At 40.8% G+C, this 22,494-nt stretch overlaps 1 protein-coding gene across 3 annotated transcripts in view; it reads left to right on the top strand.

Moving 5' to 3' along the window:
* SLC24A4 (solute carrier family 24 member 4) overlaps nt 1–22,494 on the top strand; it is a 140,275-nt gene that overhangs the window by 11,198 nt on the left and 106,583 nt on the right. The gene's annotated exons all lie outside the window — the stretch shown is intronic.

Consider the following 22,494-nt stretch of genomic DNA (forward strand, 5'->3'; position numbering starts at 1 on the left):
TATGGCAAGACCTGCAGCAGAGTTGGAAGATTATGCCAGACAGGATGATGGTTTAATGAGTGCATAAATTGGTGAGGGAGAACTGGCCAAAAAATCTCACAGCTGGGGGAAAAGGTACATTTTCGGGGACACAAAATATGCCAAAATCTTCATGGTGAATTGCAGGGAGACTCTCTGTTGCATTTGGTTGTATCATCTATGTCAGGGGTCTCCAACATTGGCAACTTTAAGCCTGGCGGATTTCAACTCCATTGAGTTGAAGTCCGCCAGGCTTAAAGGCTTAAAATTGCCAAGGATGGAGACCCCTGATCTATGTACTGAGGAAAGTTGATTACTTTGAAATGGTGCATCTTTTCTTTTCATGCCTTTGTTTTGTTGCACAGAGCCAAAGAAACACCTACACTTTTCAGCATATGGTTATTTCTGTATTATTGGGGTTGACAATCTTGTAAATTAACTTCCATATTTGGATTTTTAAAAATGAAAACATAAATTTGAGAACTGTTTAGAAACATAGGTATCTGAATTATGAGAAAAAAGTGGTCATTATATTGGTATCATATTTGAAAAAAAAAGCAGACTTTTTTTTCAAAGTAGTTGAATTTAGGAGCCCTTTGTTAGTATGCAAGATTAATGTTATAATTCGGATTCTGGTGTAACTACTTTTAATGGTTATACTTTTATTTGTTTTTGACAGCTATTGAGAGGAGAATAAGTAATTTTTGGGTTTCACGTTTTTATAAAGTGCATCCATCCCAGTCCCCTGCCAGATGGAAGTTCAGTTCTAACATTCTTGACAATCCAAGAAGAATCAGGAAGCAGTTTTTCAAAAGAGTTCAATAATAAGAGATGACATTTTCATTTATTTAAAATATTTCTGGCCTACATTTATGGTGAAAAGCTCTCCCAAGGGAGGTTACCCAAATAAAAGTGACAAACAGTAATAAAAGCAACATCAAAACAAACATTTAAGGAGGCACAATACTCCTCAAAGTAATAACTGCAATCATTATTTTGGCTGGGGCCTTAACATTTATATATCGGAGCATAGATTGACTTTTTAAAAAACCAAGAAAGCATAATGACTCCTGATCCCTCAGTAAATGAAAATGGCATTTACTCCCCAGAGAAAGCCTCATCAGTTCCATTAATATTACTAAGCACAGATTCCAGCTTTGGGGTTTTGCCAGAGCTCTATACTTGGGTGTCTTTCCCCTGCCCATTTACTGTTTAGTTTCTTAAAGAGCAATCAAGAAAGCTTAAGAGACAGAAATCTTTTCTGAGTACTGACTCTCTGCATTTCTGTATTCTGTGATGTGTAAGATAAAAGTCAATTCTGAAAATGATGTTTTCAAAGGACAAACGCTCAAGAATTAATTGAATGAATTAATGTAATTATTACTGTAGTGTTTTTGGTGGTACTTATACTATATAGAGATCATATTGTAACCTTTAAAATATATTTATAAAGCAGCAATGTATCTTCACATTTCTTAAAAGAGGAAAAAGCACAATCTAAAACAATACATTTTTGGATTGTGCTTTTTGGTTAATCCCATTAGCACAGTCTCTCTGCAAGTTTATTTTTATTTATTTATTTATTTTGTCACACAGTATATATAAGCGTAAGCATGAAATAACTATGCCGCGGTGTGGCTCAGGCTGTAAGATAGCCTGTTATTAAACACAGCTGCCTGCAATTACTGCAGGTTCTAGTCCCACCAGGCCTAAGGTTGACTCAGCTTCCATCCTTTATAAGGTAGGTAAAATGAGGACCCAGATTGTTGGGGGGGCAATAAGTTGACTTTGTATATAAATATACAAATAGAATGAGACTATTGCCTTACACAATGTAAGGCGCCCTGAGTCTTCGGAGAAGGGCGGGATATAAATGTGTATATATATATATTTGTTTTCTGAGGTTTTCACGGGTGTTTGTATATAGGTCTTTGGTTGTTCGGGTTTTCTCCCGTGTAAAATTGGAAATGTCTTGGCGACGTTTCGACGAAGTCTCATTCGTCATCTTCAGGCTTCAGCTTCGTGCTTCTGGGAGCAATGTGTGATCGCAGCTGTTTCTTCCTTTTAACTGCTTGTGGGGGTTTGAACTGATTGGGTGGGAGCTTGGCTGTGCTCTGATTGGATGGGGGTTTTTCTGTGCTCTGATTGGCTGGGGGTGTGTCCTGTGTTGGTGGGGGCTTGGTTGTGCTCAGTCTAGTCTGTGCTGCAGGGGGATTTGAGCTGGTGAGCTGCATAGCTGTTGTTTGGCTTTGTGGTCGTGCTACATCTTCATAGTGGGTGTCAGTCTGCTGCATGAATGGATTGGAGGGGTTTGAAATGGCTAATGTTGCAGCTGCGGTCTGGCTTCTGGTCCTTGGTCGTGCTTCATGATCAGGGGTTTGGGTCTGCTTTCTGGGTGGATGTGCAGTGATGACATCCTGTGTGGACCTTGTGAGTGTGGATCTGGTGTCATTCCTCGTGTTAGGGACTCGTTTGTCAATAAGGGCGGGTTTCCAAATGGCTGGTAGGCGGGAGGTGTCATCTCGTTTGTTCATGCTGTGTGGGCGTTTTTCTATCTCAATGGCTTCTCTGATTATTCTGTTGTTAAAGTGTTCAGTTTTGGCGATAGTTCTGGTCTTTTTAAAGTCAATATCATGTCCTGTGACTTTAAAGTGTTGGACCAGGGAAAGTCCTGTGACTTTAAAGTGTTGGACCAAGCCCCCACCAACACAGGACACACCCCCAGCCAATCAGAGCACAGAAAAAACCCCATCCAATCAGAGCACAGCCAAGCTCCCACCCAATCAGTTCAAACCCCCACAAGCAGTTAAAAGGAAGAAACAGCTGCGATCACACATTGCTCCCAGAAGCACGGCTGAAGCCTGAAGATGACGAATGAGACTTCGAAACGTCGCCAAGACATTTCCAATTTTACACGGGAGAAAACACGAACAACCAAAGACCTATATATATATATATATATATATATATATATATATATATATATATATATATATATATATATATATATATATATATATATAATAATATATATATCTTTTAGTGTATATATAAATTCTCCTGCACATCCGGATAATCTTAATGTCATTTTTTAAAAAAAGATTCTCATTACAAACTTTTTTATGCAACTTTTCCTTAATTTTAATTACTTTTAAATTAATTTCTTTTATATAATTAATTTATATTCAGTATGGCTAGATGCATAAAAGGCTAGAGGTCATATGTTTTTAATAATGGGTAGTTCTACTGGTGGCGTCAGCTAAAATGTTCTTACCTACACAATTAGGAAACGGACATTACCTTATCTTCTCTTACATCTGTTCATATTGTGTACAAATCTCATTGCGTTTGCTGTTGAATTCGTCTCCTAATAGGATCTCGGTGGCTCAGGGGCTAGGACGTTGTCAATTGAAAGGTCGGCAGCTCAGCGGTTCGAATCCTTAGTGCTGCCGTGTAACGGGGTGAGCTCCCGTTACTTGTCCCACCTTCTGCCAACCTAGCAGTTTGAAAGCACAAAAAAAATGCAAGTAGAAAAAATAGGGACCACCTTTGGTGGGAAGGTAACAGTGTTCCGTGCGCCTTTGGCATGACTCAATGGCCACATGACCATGGAGACGTCTTCGGACAGCGTTGGCTCTTCGGCTTTGAAATGCTAGAGTCGGCAATGACTAGCACGTATGTGCGAGGGGAACCTTTACCTTTACCTTAGGATCTTATTAGGATACAGTCTCTTCTTAAGAGTTCAATGAATCATGAGTTTGTGGTAGATCACCCAAAAAAACAAAACTGCATTTATTTATGCAAGACAAAATAGGATGACATCCTGTTATCTAGATGATGGTGGTGTCAGTGCACAATCTGGGCTCCTGCTTGAAGAGCAAGTGGTAGCCATGGTTAGGAGGGCCTTTATACAATTTCAGGTTGTGCATCAGATGTGCCCACTCCTGGATTGGGAGGCCCTGCTCCGTAGCACTCATGTGACCTTGTGACCTCCTGTCTAGACTACTGCAATTCGTTCTACATGGGGCTGGCCTATTACCATGTAGGTGTTGGATATCTGGCACATGTAACATCACTACTTCATGAGCTGGATTGGTGGCCATTGTGCTTATGAGTGCAATTAAAGGTATTGGTTAGACTTCTTAGACTTCATGTGTTCGGATTGGGTTACTTGAGGGACTGTCTCAGCCTGGTTGTTTTTACCCATCCAATCCAGTCAGTTGTTGGTTGTTTCTACCCATCCAAACCTGGCCCATCAATTAAGAAATGCCAATATATAGGGCCCGGAAGGCATGCCTTTTCTGCTGCTCCATTGTTGGGATATTATTGGGAATTGAATTTTAATTTTTTAATTTTGTAAATTTTATTAATTTTAAATGGGGTTTTTAGTTCATGGCATATTTTAATTTTTTCAGGCTAATTTTAAAATAAGTTTTTTAAATTGTATTGTAATTTGTACATTGTATGTTTTATCTTGCCTGTACACCGCCCTGAGTCCTTCGGGAGAAGGGCGGTATAAAAATCAAATAAATAAAATAAATAAATAAATAAATAAATAAATTATCTCTCTAATGATCAGGATGGGCCAAGGCCTGCTAGCCTTTATGCAGCCTTAAAAAGCTGGTTCTGTAGCCAGCCCTGGAGTTCTAAATATGTGAAGAGACCAATCTCTTGGATATGTTAGTGATTGGGCTGTAATACTTCCTTGACTGCTATGTATTTTAATTTTTGTATCCGTTGTGATTTTTATTTTTATTTTGTAATTGCCTACCACCAAAAATCACATGCTGAAATTGATTCAATAAATAAATTTTCATTTGTTGCCCTTTCACTAAAGATCTTGTCTGCAACAACCTGGATGATCATGAAATGACAACAAAAAGATTTTCTTTATTTCTGTGTTGCCATCTAGTGGTTGTCTGGAGTTTTGTAGTCCAAATCTGGTAGCCCTGTAAAATTGCCTTTGAGTTGGGCTCAGCTGCCTTTGTCACGTTCTTGGCAACAATACAAGTCATCTGACTTTGCATTATTATAGAATGTATGGATATTTATTTGTCAGTCCAGCTTACAACCCAGAATTTTCTGGTGGTCTCCCATCCAAGCACTAAGCAGTCCTGACCCTGTGTAGCATCAAAGCACAGACCAAGTTGGCCAAGTAGTCACATCTCCTAAGATACCAATTAAAAACACGGCAGCTTAAAATACCAATCAATGGCTATGTTCCCCTACCATATTAAGCCATAAACTATGTTTTATCTTAATGCACCCAGGCCAAGTGATTTAGTATTTTATGTGAATCCAGAAAATTAAATTATTTGAGTCAACTATGGTACATTTCATCTTGAACAGGCATGTTGCACAAATAGTCATATGATACGAACTGTTTTTATTCTGATCTATCTTCTTTTTTTGGCCATGACTCAGATCTGACAATGACTTAAAATGAGCAGTACATTTGTGCAGTGCAAATATGATATATACAATGCACCTATGAGTCAAGCAACAATAATTAAAAATAACATTCAAGGAATTAATGATTAATATTAGAACAAATATTTTTCCGAGCTACAAAACAATGTTTTTTTTTAAAGAAGTTTGCTCTACTGCCACTTACTGATGATTCAATTAAAATAGTTTTTCAGACTTCCTGATATTGTGAATGAATATGAATGTCAATGTATAATTACAGTAATCCATATTTTACTGGACCTTAGTTCACTAATTGTATCTTCATTACATATTTTAAGTTTCTTAACATCCTGCAAAGAAGGTTATTCTAAAAGCTCTCAAATAGCTTGTTTTGTTATCAATCTGAGGGAAGCCAGTGGGGAAAACTCTCAAAATTATTTGAAAGCACAAAGGTATGAAGTAAAATATTGTACTTTCACTTGTATTTTCTTCATTCTTGTCTTAATAATGGTTCAGGAACTCATGTTTTGGAACACAAAAGAGTTCTTTTAAATTCTAGCAATTTATTACAGATGAAACTCAAAAAATTAGAATATCGTGCAAAAGTTCATTTATTTCAGTAATGCAACTTAAAAGGTGAAACTAATATATGAGATAGACTCATTACATGCAAAGCGAGATAGTTCATGATTTGTCATAATTTTGATGATTATGGCTTACGGCTCATGAAAACCCCAAATTCACAATCTCAGAAAATTAGAATATTGTGAAAAGGTTCACTATTCTAGGCACAAACTGTCCCACTCTAATCAGCTAATTAAGCCATAACACCTGCAAAGGGTTCCTGAGCCTTTAAATGGTCTCCCAGTCTGGTTCAGTAGGAATCACAATCATGGGAAAGACTGCTGACCTGACAGTTGTGCAGAAAATCATCATTGACACCCTCCATAAGGAGGGAAAGCCTCAAAACGTATTTACAAAAGAAGTTGGATGTTCCCAAAGTGCTGTATCAAAGCATATTAATAGAAAATCACGTGGAAGGGAAAAGTGTGGGAAAAAAAGGTGCACAAGCAGCAGGGATGACCGCAGCCTGGAGAGGATTGTCAGGAAAAGGCCATTCAAAAGTGTTGGGGACTTTCACAAGGAATGGACTGAGGCTGGAATCAGTGCATCAACAGCCACCACACACAGACGGATCCTAGACACGGCCTTCAAATGTCGTACTCCTCTCGTCAAGCCACTCCTGAACAACAAACAATGTCAGAAGCTTCTTACTTGGGCTAAAGAAAAAAAGAACTGGTCTGTTGCTCAGTGGTCCAAAGTCCTCTCTTCTGATGAGAGCAACTTTTGCATCTCATTTGGAAACCAAGGACCCAGAGTCTGGAGGAAGAATGGAGAGGCATACACTGCAAGATGCTTGAAGTCCAGTGTGAAGTTTCCACAGTCTGTGTTGATTTGGGGAGCCATGTCATCTGCTGGTGTTGGTCCACTGTGCTTCATTAAGTCCAGGGTCAACGCAGCTGTCTACCAGGAGATTTTGGAGCACTTCATGCTTTCTTCCGCAGACAAGCTTTATGGGGATGCTGACTTCATTTTCCAGCAGGACTTGGCACCTGCCCACACTGCCAAAAGTACCAAAACCTGGTTCAATGCCCATGGGATTACTGTGCTTGATTGGCCAGCAAACTCGCCTGACCTGAACCCATAGAGAATCTATGGGGCATTGCTAAGAGAAAGGTGAGAGATGTGAGACCAAACAATGTAGAAGAGCTGAAGGCCGCTATTGAAGCATCCTGGTCTTCCATAATACTTCAGCACTGCCACAGGCTGATAGCATCCATGCCATGCCGCATTGAGGCAGTAATTGATGCAAAAGGGGCCCAAACCAAGTACTGAGTACATATGCATGCTTATACTTTTCAGAAGCCTGATATTGTTCTATGTACAATCCTTGTTTTATTGATTTCATGTAATATTCTAATTTTTTGAGATTGTGAATTTGGGGTTTTCATGAGCTGTAAAGCCATAATCATCGAAATTATGACAAATCAAGGCATGAACTATCTTGCTTTGCATGTAATGAGTCTATCTCATATATTAGTTTCACCTTTTAAGTTGCATTACTGAAATAAAAGAACTTTTGCACAATATTCTAATTTTTTGAGTTTCATCTGTAAAAGAAGAAAAAAAGGTAATATAAACATGAAGTTATGAGACGGCATGGAGAAGAACAAAACAAAAAGTATACCTCCAAAATATGTTAATATTAATAAAAAATGGAGAAAGTAGAGCTAGACAGAAGCATTTTTTACATTCACTGATATTTGAACAAATTATTTTAAAAAGCTTTCATTCCTTATTTAGTTAAAATTGAATAATGCATAATCACAAGGGTGGAAAATGCTGGCAATACTTAAACGAATGCTTCCAATTTAGCTTCTGTTTGATGCCATCAGAATCCATGCTCAATGTTAACATTGTTTGAGGGGGATGTGGAAAAAAAATTCACTAGAAAGAATGAACCTTTTGTATGTTGGAAAAATCACTGGACTAGATATATCTCCAAATTCTTTGGATAATAGAATTTCCTCCTGATCATATGTTGAACTTATTTAACCAACTGTGAAAGGCTATGGAAGCAGCTGCTGCTGGGAGTTGGGATCTAGATGTTACCTGGCAAGACTATTTTGGGGTAGGCATTCTGTTTCAGGTGATGATTTGTTGCTTATACTGTAGGATTTCATAGCCTTCTGAAAAGTTCCATAACTGGGTTTGAGAACTATTGTGAATGTATCTACATTGGATCTGAAACTGGCACATGTTAGCCAGGGATCACCAAGGTGGTTGGCTGCCTCTGTGAAAGGAAATTTTTCAGGCGGTGTTGTCATTACTTGCGGGACTCCTGAATGCCGGTAGGCAATTGGGGGAGGCTCCTTTCTTGTCGCTTCCACAGTGTTGTACCTTATGATTTTTGATGAACGTATCTTTTCTTTTATGTACATTGAGAGCATATGCACCAAGACAAATTCTTTGTGTGTCCAATCACACTTGGCCAATAAAAAAAAATCTATTCTATTCATGGGAATCGAACCACTGAGCTGCCGACCTCAGCAGTGCGCAAGCCCAGCATCTTACCATGTGAGCCACCGCGGCCCCCGTATTGGCAGGTAATAGGCAAAAGACAATTTTGTTAAATTCACATCACAGTAATAAGTTGGAGCAAGTTCAGAGGAGGGCTGTGAAGATGAGTGTTTAAGCCATTATCCCATGACAAACTGTTAAAGATCCAGCCTAGAGGAGATAACCAAGGGAAGATATGCTAATAGTATTCAAGTATTTTAAGAACTGTCCCATGGAGGAAGAAGAAGCTTTTTTTGATCTAAAGGACAGGACTGGAACCAATAAATTAACATTAAAGGAAAGGGATTCAGACAAGACATCAGGAGGAACCTTGAAATAGACCTTCACATGAAGTGTGAGCATGTGAAAATGTAAGTAAATAAATGAGTACCACTCTGGTGGGAAAAGCTAGCAATGATCAATGGAGAAGTGGCAGCTGTCGCCAGACCTGCCTGAATGTCAGGCAAGGTCATGAGAAGAAAGACCAGAAGATCCGACAGCCCCTGAATACTTTTAGCCAGCTAGTGAAAGCTAGTTCATCTCCTGTGGATAGTGCTCCTGAGTAAATAAAATGAACTAGCAATCTTAAGCTACCAGAACTACTCTGTGTAAAAAGCAGTATAATTTATTTATTTATTTTATTTATTTATCAAATTTTTATACCGCCCTTCTCCCGAAGGACTCAGGGCAGTGTACAGCCAGAGATAAAACACAGAATATGTACAATTAAAACCAAATTAAAAAATAGCAAATTACAAAAAAAGGCTGATAATCAAAATTTAAATTTAAATTTTTTTAAAAAAATATTAATAAAACCCCAATTTAAAATCAAACTATTATGCCAGTCCTGCTTGAATAAATAAGTATGTTTTTAGCTCACGACGGAAGGTCCGAAGATCAGGCACTTGACGTAGGCCAGGGGGAAATTCATTCCAGAGCGTTGATGCTCCCACAGAGAAGGCCCTACTCCTGGGGGCCGCCAGCCGACACTGTTTGGCGGACGGCACCCTGAGGAGACCCTCTCTATGAGAGCGTACGGGTCGGTGGGAGGCATAGGGTAACAGCAGGCGGTCTCGTAAGTACCCGGGTCTTAAGCCATGGAGCACTTTAAAGGTGGTAACCAAAATCTTGAAGCGCACCCAAAAGACCACAGGAAGCCAGTGCAGACTACAGAGCAGTGGTGTTACGTGGGAGCCACGAGTGGCTCCCATTACTACTCGCGCAGCCGCATGGGTGCACCTCAAGGGCAGCCCCATGTAGAGAGCATTGCAGTAATCCAACCGAGACGTAACCAGAGCATGAGTGACTGTGCATAAGGCATCCCGGTCAAGGAAGGGACGCAACTGGCGCACCAAGCGAACTTGGTAAAAGGCCCTCCTGGAGACGGCCGCCAGATGTTCATCAAAGGACAGCCTACCATCCAGGAGGACGCCCAAGTTGCGAACCACCTCCTTTGGGGCCACTAACTCGCCCCCAACAGTCAGCTGCGGATGCAGCTGACTGTACCGGGGTGCCGGCATCCACAGCCACTCCGTCTTGGAGGGATTGAGCTTGAGTCTGTTTCTCCCCATCCAGACCCGTACAGCTTCCAGGCACCGGGACAGCACTTCGACCGCTTCGTTGGGGTGGTCCGGGGTGGAAAAATACAGCTGAGTATCATCAGCGTGTAGATGATAACTCACCCCAAAACCACTGATGACCTCACCCAACGGCTTCATATAGATGTTGAACAGGGTAGGCGAGAGAATCGACCCCTGAGGCACCCCACAAGTGAGGCGCCTCGCGGACGACCTCTGCCCCCCGGTCAACATCGTCTGCGACCGGTCGGAGAGATAAACTTCCTTGGCTATATATGATATGCACTAAAAAATTTTTTTAAATTAAGTGGTGTGTTCTTCACTGGAGTTCTTCGTTTGTCAGAGATGCTCTAGCACAGTGGTCCCCATTCTTTACGGCTTGGCCGTCCAGTGGAGCAGGAGAGGAGAACTGGCTCACTGCTCGCACAAGCTGAACTGCACATGCATGTGTATGTGCGCCGGGCCACTTGCGCAAGTTGAGCTCTGTGAGCATGCACACTGGGCCGCCGCTTATGCAAGTCAGGCTATGCATGTGTGCGTGTGCACCAGCCAGCCACTCGTATTGCCTGGTTCCAAAAGAGGCATGGCCCAATAATAGGCCATGACCCAGGGGTTGGGGACCCCTGCTCTAGCAGGTCCTACACTGAGAAGAGCTAAAATAAATGATCACTAAGACAAGGGTCTCCAACTTTGGCAACTTTAAGGCTTGTGGACTTCAACTCCCAGAATTCCTCAGCCAGCTTTGGTGGCTGAGGAATTCTGGGACTTGAAGTCCATAAGCCTTAAAGTTGCCAAGATTGGAGACCCCTGCACTAAGAGTCTTTCCAATCTACAATCCTATGATATGACCTGTGCCTGGTATTTTTTACATGTGTCAAAATAAAATCTCTAGAATTTTCTCCCAGTCAAAGCAGTTGGGAATTCTTATATTCCAGTATAACCGGAGAATTCATGGAGTTGCTATCTGCCATATATAGAGGCATTTTAACAAATACTGTACACCATGATGGAAGTAATAATGGTCAGCACAGTTGCCCTTACCACTGCTCTCTGCTGGAAGGGAAAGGGGTTTTGTTCAGAACTTTGGACAGTTCCTGGGAACACAGTTGTTGCTTCCCCAAGAGATTTAAAGCAGGCCAAGCTACTGTGGAGTGGAGTGGTGGTGATGTTCAACTGTGTGCTGTATGGAATTTTAGGGTTCTGCAAGAATTTGATGGGATTCCATTAAAAAAAACCTAATGGTGAGGGAGATGGAGAGAGTGTGTGTGCGAGAGAATATTCAGTCAAATGAAGCGAAAAGCATATATAGCCATTTTTCTAGGGAAAAGCAATCCCTTCCCGGTCACTGAACATTGATTTGACTAAAACATTAACCTCCCAAATTATTGTGAAATTCAAGGTTTAATCTTGAATTTAAAATGGAATGTTTGCATTTACGTCTTATAGTAAATGCATTACAGTAATGATGCTAATGGATTTACTATAATGTTAATTTTGCAGTTTACCTGTATCACTTGATACTGCTCATAAATGGAGGCGCATAAATAAATGGCAAGAAGCACCAGTTTCGTTTTGTTGCCAGTTTTCCATTTCTAGGATGTTGCCTCTTGATCAGAGGTTCCAAAATATTATTTTTAATTAACCACAGTTTCTTTAGCTTGAAAAAAGTCTGGGCCTTCTTGCTACAGAGAGTTGCAGAGAGATGCTGCATTTATCCCCCTGTGTATCCTGAAGCACCTTTTTGGAACAGAATCCAAACCGTTCCTAAGTAGCATTTCCTTTGGGGGAAGAAGGAGCAGAAGCTTAAAAGTTAGGAAGCTGACTTACACTAGATAGGATTTATAGCCCATGATTGCCTGTTTGCATTGGCTGTAGCTGTCCAAGGTCACCGGGACAGTCTTTTCACATCAGTTGCTACTGATCTTCTTAGTCAGAGCTGCCAGGTATTGAACAAGGAATCATTGGCATGCAGTGCTATTGCAATGAAAGAGTTTCAGATTGCAGCCATATATTCAGGCATCCTTGGGTGGCCAACTGGGATGTACTCAATTTCTTTCTTGAGGATCTTACAAGGGTGGAAGTAGAGTGACCATATGTCTGTTGTTATAAAGGACAGTTCCTTATCTCAGAAAACTAACCTTTAGACTTCTTTATTTCTCAAAAACTCACTTTTCTTCTTTATTTTAGTCATTAATTTTTATTGTACAAACAGTACCTCTTAATGCACAATCTTTCACATTCCTATGAATATGGAATTGAATTACCTTTTAAAGATAAATTTACGCTTACTTTCAATTTTACTTATTAGAATATGTGTTTTTGTAAAATTGCTCTTGATTTTGCTCTTGAATTTTTCTTCGTAAAACAAAGTTATAAACATATAGAATATATATATTTGTTTCCTGAGGTTTTCACGGGTGTTTGTATGTGGGTCTTTGGTTGTTCGGGTTTTCTCCCGTGTAAAATTGGAAGTGTCTTGGCGACGTTTTGATGAAGTCTCATTCATCATCTTCAGGTTCAGCTTCGTGCTTCGACCTACACACACACACACACACACACACACACACACACACACACATATATATATGTTTTCTGAGGTTTTCGTGGGTGTTTGTATGTAGGTCTTTGGTTATTCGGGTTTTCTCCCACGTAAAATTGGAAGTGTCTGAAGCATGAAGCTGTAAACACCTAGCCTGAAGATGACGAATGGGATTTCTTCAAAACGTTGCCAAGACACTTCCAATTTTACACGGGAGAAAACCTGAATAACCAAAGACATATATATGTCTTTGGTCATTCGGGTCCTCTCCCACGCAAAACCGGAAGCGTCTTGGCAACGTCCCGACGTAGTCCCACTCATCATCCTCAGGCCGGTGTCCACAGCTTCGTGCCTCTAGGAGCAATGTGTGATCGCAGCTGTTTCTTCCTTTTAACTGCTAGTGGGGGTTTGAACTGGTTGGTTGGGAGCTTGGCTGTGTTCTGATTGGGTGGAGGTGTGTTCTGATTGGTTGGGGGTTTGGCTGTGCTCTGATTGGATGGGGGTGTGTTCTGTTTGGGGGGGGTTGGTTGTGCTCAGGTTAGTCTGAGTTGCAGGGGTATTTGAGTTGGTGAGCTGCATTGCTGTTGTTTGGCTTCACGTTCGTGGTCGTGCTACATCATCATGGTAGGTGTCAGTCTGCTGCATGTATGGATTGGAGGGGTTTGAAATGGCTAATGATCAGCTGCAGTCTGGCTTCTGGTCCGTGGTCGTGCTTCATCATTGGTGTGGGTTTGAGTCTGGTTTCTGCGTGGATGTGTGGTGGTGACATGCTGTGTAGCACACGTGAGTGTGGGCCTTGCATCATTCTTCATATTAGGGACTTGTTTGTCAATAAGGGCAGGTTTCCAAATGGCTGGTAGGCGGGAGGTATCATCTCGTTTATTCATGCTGTGTGGGCATTTTTCTATCTTGATGGCTTCTCTGATTATTCTGTTGTTAAAGTGTTCAGTTTTGGCAATAGTTCTGGTATTTTTAAAGTCAATTTTATGTCCTGTGGCTTTAAGGTGTTGGACCAGGGAAGAAGTTGGTTCCTCTTTTTTTGACTGAGTTCTTATGTTCTTCAATGCATGCACTTATTCTTCTGTTGGTTTGTCCGATGTATGTGGTGCTGCAGGCGGTGCATGGGATTTCATATACTCCTTGATTTTCTAATTCAATTTTGTCTTTGGGGTTTCTTAGGATGGTGGATATTTTTCAGTTTGTGCAGACTGCTGTCTTGATGTTGTGTTTGTGGAGGATCTTGTTGATTCTGTCTGTGGTGCCTTTTATATATGGGAGGAGGGCTTTGCCATTTTCTTGTTCTCTGTCTTGGATTTTAGTGGGGGTTTCTTTATGGATTAGTTTGGTAATCTTATTTCTTTGGAATCCATTGGATATTAGTACGTTAGTGAGAGTGTGTAGTTCAGTTTTTAGGTATTGTTCGTCAGCTAAGCGTTTTGTTTTGGAGATGAGTGACATTGTTCTGGAGATGAGATGAGTGACACGCCAAGACACTTCCAATTTTACATGGGAGAAAACCCGAATAACCAAAGACCTACATATATATATATATAAATATATATGCTCACATAAGAACAAAGCCAAAAAAACTCCAGCCTGAAGATGATGAGTGAGATCTCATCGAAACGTTGCCCAAATTCTTTCAATCTTACACAGGAAAAGACCTGAACATACCAAAACCTGCACACACACACACACACACACACACACACACACACACACACACACACACATACATACATAGATATATATAGATATAGATATAGATATATATAGATATAGATATAGATATAGATATATATAGATAGATATAGATAGATATATATTTTGAGGTTTTCGCAGGTCTTTGGTTATTCGGGTTTTCTCCCATGTAAAATTGGAAGTGTCTTGGCGATATTTCAACGAAGTCTCATTTGTCATCTTCAGGCTGGTATTTACAGCTTCGTGCTTCAGCAATGCTCCTAGAATCACGAAGCTGTAAACACTAGCCTGAAGATGACGAATGAGACTTCGTCGAAACATCACCAAGACACTTCCAATTTTACGTGGGAGAAAACCCGAATAACCAAAGACCGACCGACCGACCGACCGACCGACCTACCTACCTACCTACCTACCTACATACATACATACATATATACTATACACATACACAGACATAAATACAACACACATCCATCCATCTGTCCATCTTTATAGATCTTTTTCAGATTTGGCCCCTTTTTAGATTTGTCCTTTATTTTTTCCAAGAAAATTTGGTCATTAAAGGTATTAGGAATATTGTCTGACTGGTGTGGTAATAAACTTTGAAACTGAGTTTCTTTAAAGGAAAAATACTTTTCTGAATATAAAGTTGTCTAATCTGCACCTTTTTTTTTGAGCACCTGCTCTCAGCCCCTCCTCTCTATAGGAGCAAGTAACTGATTTCACTGACAAATGGTATTTTTAGGGACTCATTTCATTTTCAGAATCTCTCTATAAACAGAACTGGAAAGTTATAGTATATATATTTTTTTAACAAGGCTTCTTATTTTATTTAGGGCTTCTCTCGACACTGCATAATTCAAAGACTTTGGCAAGTTTGAAGAGAGGATTAAAATAGCTTGGGAAACCTATTTACTTGAGTCTCCTACTCTCCAACAAAAAGCAGCGTGGTCTGTGGCAGTGGCAGCAAAGATCCCATTGATGGCCGTAATTGATTTTATTACAAAGGTTATTAGAACTTTCAGATACAGTTTCTAAATTGGTCAATGTTGATGTATTCTTTGAATTACCCCTTAAGCTAAAGCACAATTAAGCCTTATAAATGCCATATAGAATAGTTTTTAAATAGTTTATTTATAGCATAAATATATGGCTATTCAATCTGCAATGTCTGCAGAGCTATTGATAGCCATTAGAAAGCAGCAGAAAGATATAGAAAACTCTCCTTGCTGCCATCTTGTAATTGTCTGGAGCAGGGGTAGTCAACCTTTTTATATCTACCGCCCACTTTTGTATCTCTGTTAGTAGTAAAATTTTCTAACTGCCCATTGGTTCCACAGTAATGCGTCGTGTATCGTCGTCTGTGCATGCCTCTCACGCATCGTGGATTGGGTTTGGGGGGTGGGCGCCGCCTACCAGCTCTGCTTGTCTGTTACAGCTGGGTGGTGTGGGGGGAGATGCGCAAGCCATTCTGGGACGAGGCTCTTATGTTTGCGGTTGCACTATAGCGCCATTTAGTTTCACTTACGTAACGTGAACTAAACTTATGCGCGGGCGATACAAATAGTATATTTTCAGAAATTTAAATTGTCACGGGGAATTTTATGAAAACCTAATGAAAATGTTTTTAAATAATGCTATGAATTTTTTTTAAAAAGTCAATTAAATTAAAAAAAAAAGGAAAGTGCTTCAGTATCGGACAAAACCCCTACCGTCCACCGTGAAAGCTGGAATGCCCACTAGTGGGCGGTAGGGACCAGGTTGACTACCACTGGTCTGGAGTCTTGTTTACCAAATATGGTAGCCCTTGCAAACTATGTATGTGTGTTTCGTGAATTCAGATAAAATAAGATAAGATAACCTTTATAGTCATTTTTTACTGTGAACACATTAGCCCACATTAAAAATGAAATTCTGTTGCCTGCTCTCAAAAGAAAGTACATATCTACCCATACACATACATAACACACATATATACATACACATGTACGCAGTGGTGGGATTCAAATAATTTAACCGGTTCTCTGCCCTAATGATTTCTTCCAACAACCAGTTCACCAAACTGCTCAGAAAGTTAGCAACCGGTTCTCCCCAAGTGGTGCAAACTGGCTGAATCCCAGCACTGCATGTACATACATATAGATACACACACACACCCACACCCACACCCATACATATACATATATATTGAATATATACTGTGAGTGAATCTGGATGTTCTGCTTCGGATACCATGAAGCCTCCTCAGGTCTTGAAGAGGATGTGTAGCATCCTAGACAATCCTGCGGACCCTGTTCAAGCATCACTTACATGCTACGTATTTATTCAATCAGCATTTTCATTATAAAAAACAGATACCTCCTTGTTATTTTAAAACAGCTTTTTAAATACTTCTGCAAACCTTTTGTTTTCCTAAATGTGCTGCTATTGATTTCTTCTCCTGTCATACTCCTTGTTTTGATCCCTTTTTTGTTGACACTTGCCACTTGAGTTCTCTGTTGTAGGGATTGATTCTGTGCTCAGCTAGGTGGACAGAGCTCTATCAATGCTTTCCCCAGTTAATAAAAGAGGCTAACTGTCCCAAAAGTGCTGTTCAAAAGACAACTGGACTTTCCTAGTTTTTTCTTGAAAAGGTTTCACTTCTAATCCAAGAAGTTTCTTCAGTTGTTCAGGCTAATATTACATGCTTCTTATAAGGTGGGTGGGGTGGGGTAGGGAGACGTGCAACACCATGCTTTTAATCATAGTTTATATTAATAGAATAGAATAGAATAGAAATTTTTATTGGCCAAGTGTGATTGAACACACAAGGAATTTGTCTTGATGCGTATACTCTCAGTGTACATAAAACAAAAGATACATTCATCAACAATTCTAAGGCACAACGCTTAATGATAGTCATAGGATACAAATAAGCAATCAGGAAACAATATCAATATAAGTCATAAGGATACAAGCAACAAAGTTACAGTCATACAGTCATAAGTGGAAGGAGATGGGTGATGGATGAGAAGATTAATAGTAGTGCAGATTTAGTAAATAGTTTGACAGTGTTGAGGGAATTACTTGTTTAGAAGAGTGATGGCGTTCGGGGAAAAACTGTTCTTGTGTCTAGTTCTGGTGTGCAGTTCTCTGTAGCGTCATTTTGAGGGTAGGAGTTGAAACAGTTTATGTCCAAGATGTGAGGGGTCTGTAAATATTTTCACAGCCCTCTTTTTGACTCGTGCAATATACAGGTACTCAATGGAAGGCAATGGAAGGCAGTACAATTGTCTTGTAATATAAGTTTCCAGCTATATCATTATGTGTATCTTTGCAGCACTTACTTTTATATCTGGCACAATCATGTGGAGAAATTTTCCTCTTCCTAGTTTTCAATATCATGTGGTTTGGTAATGATGCTTCATTCAACTGTTCCTGGAAACTGTAAGCCGAAAAGACATTCTACATCCCTCCACTATATGCTCATTAATCCATACTTCAATACAGAGACCAGCCTAAACTTAAGCTTTCGTTGATGGCCTGGATGTTTCCTTTTAATCCATAACAACCACTTTCTGAGAACATAACCACTGAATTAAGAATCATGGTTAAATATTAAAGAAGGCATTAAGGTAGTTTTGACTGCTGAGCTCCTCAGTCTGTTTGGTCATTTTAGTTATCTGTCACGAGTTCTCTGGCGTGTGGAATTGTCTGCTTCTCCATGCACAATTTTGAACCAGCTTCTCCTTTCTCAGCAGGAGGTATTGGGAAAGGAGCAACCTGACCTTTCAAATAGCTCCCTGAGCAAGTGTAGCAAATTGTCACCCTGTCTTTTTTCCTCTACAAGTTGCTTCAGGCAATAGATAATTGTGCAGTGCTTGTAAAATGAACCATTTTTGTGGTAAGCTAGAATCAGTTGGCAGTGGTGATGAGAAACCTGAAGTGGGAGAATGCATTTAGAGTGAGGACAAATTCCTTGGAAATTTTTCACATTTGATAATATTAGGCACCCAATGGAAGTTCTGAAAAGCGGTATTAGGAATTCTGGGGGGGTATAAAGAAGTCAATTAGAAGATTTTTAGGGCAGTACCAGGGCTGGGATTTAGCTGGTTCTGACCGGTTTGGGCATACTGGTACCTCCGACGATCAGCTGAGTGCGAACTGATTCGCTTCAACAATCAGGTAGGCCTGCCCGCCCACCCCTGCGCTATAAGCTACCTATATTTCTTTTGTTTTAAGTCCAGCTAATAAATGCTGCAGAGTGGATTTCTGTGCCTCATTTGTTTTACTCACTCTGGATTCAGTAGAAAGTAACTTTCGATCGTAATGTGCATGAATGGAAGCGCGAGTTTGGAAGCGCAGCGAACTGGTTGTTAAAACCAATATTAGGCAGTACCAGTAGTGGGTTGCTCCTGGTTCGCTCCAGTTCTGGAGAGCCGGTAGTAAAAATCTGCAGGTGTTCAGAGAACCGGTAGTAATGGCTGGCTGCCCACGCCCCCGAACTGATTCCCCGATCATCAGAGGTTTGGGTTTTTTTACTTTTAAAAGCATCTTTTCTTCAGCCAAAAAAAAGCCTTTTAAAAGTAAAAAAAAACCCTCTGATGATTGCACGGCTGAGTAGGGATCATCAGAACCCTTTAAAAGGTGTTTTTTAAAACAAAAGATTTTAAAAGGCTCCTCTGGCGATCCCAGCTGAGTTAAGAGATTCTGGGCTGCGATTAAGCAACTTCAGCTGGGGTCCTCATAGGAGCCTTTTAAAATCTTTTTTTCCTCTGGCCCACCCAATCCCCCCTCCCCAGCTCCTTTGAGGCTCGCTTTCATTCGGCTGGTGCAATCAGTTGCATCAGCTGCAACTGAATCTGCCTGCTTGCAATCCATGTCTTCAGTGCCTTTCCTGGCTGAGGAACTCTGGGAGTTGAAGTCCACAAACCTTAAAGTTACTAAGGTTGGAGACCCCTGATCTAAAAAATATAAATAAAATAAAATAATAAAATATTTGTGCAGCTTTCTGAGATTTGGTGTGTTTCTATAGTGTTTCACTCTAACTACACAAACACACAGAATCTCACGAAGCTGTATGTGGCATTTTATGTGTGTGTGTGAGAGACAGTCAGTTATGTTGTGTTGTGTGTGTCAGGGGTGAAATCTAAATTTTTTTGCTACCTGTTCTGTGGTTGTGGCTTGGTGTGTTTGTGTGTCCTGTTACTGAGTGGGCGTGGCCAACTCAATGTCACTCACACTTGTCCTGGAGCCGCCACCCACTCTTCCTTCGCCATGCGGCATATACTTACTTTCCTCCAGTGGCTGGCTGCCAGGAAAGGCAAACGTCTAAAAGTTATCGGAATTGCTCTCCTTGAATATGCTGCCTTGTTCTATGCGCCAGCTGCACAAGCGCACACCCAACCTGCCGCTGATAAATAAATAAAATAAACGGTGTGCGCTTGCACAGCCGGTGCATGAAACAAGCAGCAATGGCGGTGGCATATTCAAGGAGAAGGACTCCAGTAACTTTTGGACACTTGCCTTTTCTGGCAGCCAAAGTAAGTATATGCCATGTGGCGAAGGAAGAGTGGGCGACGGCTCCGGGACAAGGCTGGTGTCAGGGAATGGTGCATTCCCCGACCCGGTTGAGGCAGGTGGTGAGCAGGGGGTGGCTCCGGGGTCTCAGGGGAATGAGGTATCCCTGGGCCCTGACCAAAGGCGAAGGGCGAACAGGCGGCGAGCGGGCAGCAAGTGGGCGAAGGAAGAGCGGGCGGTGGCTCCGGGGAAAGGCCGGAGTCAGGGAATTGTGCATTCCCTGACCCAGTTGGGGCAGGCGGTGGCTCTGGGGCCTCGGGGAATGGGCCCCGGCCCTGACCTAAGGGCGAGCAGGTAGTGAGCTGCCTTCCCGGTGTTCCGGTGTCCAGCTTGTGAAGGCTGGACTGCGGGCCGTGGAGTGGTTCGGGGGCGTGGCCAGCTAGTGATTGCTACCGGATCGGCGAACCAGAACCAATCTCCGCTACCTAGTCGCCCAATCCGGTCCGATCTGGTAACATTTCACCTCTGGTGTGTGTGTAAAGTGTGAAAGTTGGTTTTTGAGCTTTATGTGGCTGTGTGAAGTTCCTGCTATTGCAGGGGCCATTTTGGGTGAAGTGCAGCTGCTTTTACATTGTGTGTGAGTCTGTTGTGTTTGTTTTGTGGTGTATGTGTGTGTGTGTGTGTGTGTGTCCCTTCGCAAGGACTTGGAGGCAGCTCCTCTGAGGAAAAGAGGATGCGGTGAAGCTCTAGCTGTCCCCCGGGAGAAATTGCCCTGTCTCTGCAGCATTGGTCATGTGACTGAGTGGGCATGGCCAACTTGCTGTCATTCACAGCAAGGTGCTGCCCCACCTTGCCCTGAGTGACTTCAAGTTGGCCACGCCTACTCAGTCATATGACCACCAAGCCCACCAAATAAGCCACGCCCACAAAACTAGTAGTAAAAAATTTTGGAACCCACCCCTGGGCAATACCTGTTTTTTCTCTTAGTATATATCTAGGGATCAAACTGTAGGCAGATTAGAATCTGTCATATTAATGCAGGAGCAGCTCTGAGATTAAAAAGGCCCCAAGTGGGAAACCAGAGCAGAAAACTACCATTCATGGTGGTTAATTTCCTTTTATTTGTGTGATAGCTGTCCAAGAAGGTGATTTTTCACCAGTCATATTCTATGCTATACGCTAAATAGCAGCAGTCTTCCTCACAAACTTAATCAGGTGGTTTCATCTACATTTAATCCCATTTACAGTAATCCCTGTGTGATGGCCTAGAGATGGAGCTCTCATCTCACAATAAGAGCCTCGGAGTTCAATCCTAGGTAGCGGCAGATATTTCTCTCTCTGGGCACAAAGAAAAAATATTTGCTGCACAATCCGCATAGGTGTCAGGAAGGGCATCCGGCCAGTAAATGCTCAGATCCGTTGACTCTACCCAGTTGCAAGGGATTACAGGATTGTTAAAAGGGGGAAAAAACAGTAATCCCTTTTAGACTGTTTTTCCTAGCCTGGGCTACTTCCAGATGTGGACTTTGCTGTGGAATCTTGAGTAAAAATGTAAATTTCAAACAACTGGAAAGCACCTACAATGAGGAAGGTGATGATCCAGCAGTGCTTTGCTGCTCAAGTTGGTGTTATGGAAAATGACAGCTCTGGAACCCATAAATATATATAGTTTTATTAAACATGTTTATCATAGTAAAAGCTATAAGAGAAAATAAAGATAGTAAAGTAATAGTGAATAGTGAGAAAAGAAAATAGAAAAATACAGAAAAGAAAAAGATATAGAAAAAAAAGGGAAAGGAAATAAAATAAAATAGTGGCTTCTGATGTTCTTGACAGCAGCTATAGATACATTTTTATTTTACACACACTTTCTCTCACTCTGGCTACACCATAATTTCCTTCTTTCCATAAATTAGGGTTTCTAATCCTCAAACTCATAAATCATAAAAAGTTTATATTTCTCTTTTTCAGTAAAAAGTGCCTAAAGGGTTTCTAGCCACTAATAAAAGTAGTTGTTGAACTTTCTGTAACCAAACAGGTTCATTTTGCCATCTCGGCTGGTTCTGTCATCTTTCCCCTGGTAATCCTCCATCGTGGATATTCCAGTCTTTGCATTTTGCACAAGAGAAGTTCCAGTTTATCTTGATCTTTAAAATTTTTGTATCAAGGACTATATTTGAAGCCAAAATTTTCTGCCTTTTTTTCCCCAAGTCCACCAGGCATGAAAAAAAAGACGTGTCATGTTGTCCACATTTCCAACATAAATGTAAAGTACTTCTATAAATTCTAGATAATTTTTCTGGAGTCGTAAAGCAATGGTACCTTATTTTATAAAAAAAATCTTTAAAGTTAAAATATAATGTGAATTTAACTTCTTTTAAATGCATATTTTCCCACTACTCAGTCAATATGTTGTGTCCAAAGTTCTTAGCCCATTTCATCATAGCACAATTTCTTTCTTATGTTTCAAATTTCTACTGCTCAGTTCTAAATGTCCTATTATCTGCTTTAAATCTTTCTCTTAACTGTTCATACAAAAAACATTGAAAACAAAATCCCTCTGCAGCCAGTTCCTGTCTTGATTCATCTTATATTCTCCATGATCTTGTTCTAATAACTCTTGCGAAG

Source organism: Ahaetulla prasina, chromosome 1, assembly GCF_028640845.1.
Source record: "Ahaetulla prasina isolate Xishuangbanna chromosome 1, ASM2864084v1, whole genome shotgun sequence".
In the NCBI taxonomy this organism is placed as follows: domain Eukaryota; kingdom Metazoa; phylum Chordata; class Lepidosauria; order Squamata; family Colubridae; genus Ahaetulla; species Ahaetulla prasina.